This window comes from Octodon degus, unplaced genomic scaffold, assembly GCF_000260255.1.
Source record: "Octodon degus isolate 3935 unplaced genomic scaffold, OctDeg1.0 scaffold00025, whole genome shotgun sequence".
In the NCBI taxonomy this organism is placed as follows: domain Eukaryota; kingdom Metazoa; phylum Chordata; class Mammalia; order Rodentia; family Octodontidae; genus Octodon; species Octodon degus.
The window spans coordinates 16,111,483-16,115,427 of record NW_004524601.1 but is presented as its reverse complement, the minus strand read 5'-3'; the positions used below and the strand labels follow the sequence as shown (position 1 = coordinate 16,115,427).

At 41.0% G+C, this 3,945-nt stretch overlaps 1 pseudogene; it reads right to left on the bottom strand.

Moving 5' to 3' along the window:
* Nucleotides 1–271: 271 nt before the first annotated feature.
* LOC101560960 overlaps nucleotides 272–3,945 on the bottom strand; it is a 27,023-nt pseudogene continuing 23,349 nt past the window's right edge.

Below are 3,945 nucleotides of genomic sequence, written 5' to 3'. Positions count from 1 at the left end.
TATAAACCCTACCCCACTTGTGCTGTTAACACTTGACAATATACTTAATTGGAAACTAGGTCCAAAAGACTGAAACTGAATCTTCAACCAAAAACAAAAACAAAGTGAGTATCTTGAGGTTTATGGCACATGGTTTAGGTAAACACACATACAAGGAGAAAGGGTAGAGGACCTAGAAGTGTCAGAAGCGAAGCTGAGTGACAGAACACCTTCAGTTTCGTAGACGTTTGCACAGAGAGTAGTGGGATATCAGGAAAAGCTCCACACATATTTATGTTCTTACATCTGGAGGCACAAGATCCCTTTCATAGCAGATCCAAGAACAGGGAGCGAAGGTAGGAGGCCACTCCTGCCATTCCAGATTTAGAAGCTCCATGTCGAAGACAAGAGTGGCATGTGGCGGGGTGATTCCTGGCTGCCCAGTGGCACCAGAGGCATAATCTGGGGAGACAGTCCGTTTGGCTGTCTGACCCACACTCATCTGAGTCACCCTTCCTCCCAGCCTCGGATCACCTCCTGCTTGCCAAGCATAAATTTGAAGGCCTTTTTTCTGTCGTGGGAGGAATCAAACTTCTTGCCATCTTCAAGCAGCCTGCTGCAGTGCATCATGTAGGTCTGGCCACGCTTCAGGAATGTGCGCCCCTCTCCTAGAGAGACGGTCCACCCATGCACTCCCTCGGCGGCAGTGGGCGCTGGGCAGGCGGTGCGGTGGACAGCGTGGACAGAGAGCAGATCCCAAGCTTACATCTAAAGGGAGACTTTTCTACGCTTTAATAGGAACTACATACCACACACTGATGTAAACCTCTTTTCAGCCAAATGTGCAGAGTTCAGATTTCATCTGATTTATTTAGGATTCCAAATCATATCAGCTCATTAAAGCAAAATGAAAATGGGAATGGGAACCGGAAGACTTAAGCCGAAACCATGAAGTACAAAAGCACTTAGAGTCCCACAGTGTTGGTTTTTAAGAAAATATACATTAAAGTGAAGAAAAAAGAAAACAATAATGTTTGGCCATTTGGGGAAAATACAAGTAATTGTGAAATTAATTAAATAGGAATTCCAACCACTTTTCTTTACAGACTCAAGGCAAATATGCAATATTCGGAGGGGTCCTTGCTGATTGTGAGAATTATTCCTCTTGCTTCACTGGTGCTGAGTCCTCCCTTAAAGTCTGTAGTTCAGTGGGAATCAGTCATGTAGAGATCAGTTAAAGGGGCCCCTGTGTGCACAGAGAGCAGAGATTTGAAAACATTTCTTCAGAGGCAGGAAGATTCAAGGCAGAATAAGAGATGAGATTCTAATGAAAGGAAGTTGGGAATTACCTAATTATTGCCTTCCTTCAGAGGTGTCAAATGTGCTCCTGGAGCCTGTGGGGAATCCCCCCAGGAGAACTAGAAGCTTGAGGTCCCAAGCCTCACAGAAAACAAGAAAAGAAAAAGTAACACAAGAAAGGTAGCCAAATAACACAAGTAACCCCAATGAGTAACAATAGCATTTTTTTTTTTCTCTTGTCCCAAGTGGTTTGTTCTCATCTCTGTCTCTTTAACAATGATCACTCTCAGCATTAATGCTAGCTCCAGTCTGTGGGTTCATTTGTCACTTAATCAGGGCAAACGTTCTGTGTTAGAACCCAGCCATAAATGAGAGGAGGTCAGTAGTGTAGTCTGGAAAAGAAATGCACATTTTAGTGGATGAAGTATGGAGGTCAGAGTGGGAAATAGGTGGCATTCAGACAAGCGGAGCACAGTGCATGGAGCACGGTGCAGGCTAGGCAAAAGGTCATAAATCAAGCAAGGGCAGGGACATGTGAAGAAAATCCTGCAAGGAAAGAAAACCGCCTTGTCAAGTTTCCAGGCAAATGAAACCAGGATCAGTTAGGAATAAAGAAATGAGGCAAAGCAGCAGGAGAGAACAAAGAGTATTAAGAGGGAGGAGAGACACCTTAATGATGTAGGCAAGGACCTGCTTTAACCCAGAACTTGCATTTACTTCCTGTGGATCAGGAACAAATCTGCAAGAATAGTTGGCCTGAGGCCTGGAGGTAGACAGAATTAAGAACATTACACTAGTAAAACACTTGAGAAAAAAAATACTTATTAGCAAAGCTGGGTTTTTTTTTCTCAACAAAGAGAACACATTATTCTTATACATAAGACTCTCTCAATTTTTATGCAAAGGTTCCCATGTGAGAGTAGAAAAAAATAATACAGAGCTTCAGAAGCCTGCTTTAATGCAGAAGTCCTGAGTACTTCAACTATGTGCTTCCTGGGAAATACAGGAAATACATGCTCACTTTAAAACTGAACTATAGTAAGAGACTCCTCCACCGTTAATTCGGCTGTTTCCCCACAAACTGTATGTTATGATGGGCCACTCGTCTAGTCCTGTAGCCATGCTCTGAGGTGAAGTTCAGGGTTCCCAGGAGCTACACTCCCTATCTAGTAGGGTGTCTTTGGGCACAGGACATGGTCTCACTGAAGTGAGAAAGTAATTAATTGTCACCAGCTATCAAAGGGGGCTGGGAACCGGATTTCAGATTCATTATTCCAAAGAGCTTGTGGCTTGCACTGATTCCAAACAGAGAAAATCAAAAAACATCTAGAAGGCCAACTCTGGAGTTGGAACATTTCATACTTCCCTATCGGGAAGCCTCTCTAGGCTGATCACTGGTTGCTCATGGCGTTCCTACAGCCAGGGCTAGGGTCTTACAGAAACTAATCTGACCATATCCTGCTGCCCTTAGCTTGGGGCTGTAGCTCATACCCCACAGCTAGAGAGAAGTAGCACTTTGTCCCAAGAGGAAGGATAACTGCAACCACAAAATTATGCTCGCCAGTTTTAGTAAATGTCGCCGTGACATTTCTTGTGGGTAGCTGACTCCAACAAGAACGTACATTTATCCTCGACTTTTCAATTGTTAGTGTCTAAAGAGGAATGATGATCTTTGTGTACATAATAATCCTACCCCAAAATTTCCTCTTTGTACAACACAAACCAACAGTCTGTGGATTCATCAGTAAGGACGACGCAGCATTGAGAATCTGAATATCTTGAATTCAAAGCGTTCCAAAATTCAAAACTTTTGCAAAACTGGTATCAAGCCATGAGTGGAAAATTACCTATGACCTCATGTGACAGCCAGAACGTAGGCACCCTAAAATATTGCCTAAAATTAATTTCAGGGTCTGTATGTATGGTATATAAACAACACATAAATGTTGTGTTTCAAGACTGGTCACTTCCCCAAGACAGATTAATATGCAAGTGGAAATATTCCTACATCTGAAAACATTTGGAATACAAATATTTCTGTTCCCAGACATTTTAAATAAGTAATAGTAATGAAACTATGCTGTATTTGTTCTCCTTTACACAACTCCTTCTTAAAAACTAACCTCAGTTTTTACTGCATAGTCATTCTTGTCAATCCTTTTGAGAATGATTGGTTGCTTCTAAGACTATGTTCACATGATTCTGATTCTCCAGGGCTTCCTGTACATGACTACTCCTTCCATCCTTCCCTGTTTGGATACATTGTTTACATTCTCCACATTATTTGACTTATCCCCTATTTTTTCACCTAATAAGCTCTTATCTTTTCTTTATGACCCAAATTAAATCTTGCCACTTCAAGAAATGTTTCAGTTTGCTTTATGTTAATAAATTCTTGCACAGTGTTATAAAGGTATTGTGCCAAACCTACATTGCATTTCATATATTTATTAGTCTTAAGCTACTGCTTTCTAGGGCGATACTTGGCATATAGTAGATATCAATAAATTTTGAACAAGAGGATCATTGGCTATATGAGAAAAATCTTTTGAACACTCCATCAACTCTAATATCTTTATTTTAATCTATTCTGCATCTATATTAGTCAAATCTTTCTCACTGTATAATACAAATGAAATTATCTTTAAACTATACATTTGTAAAATA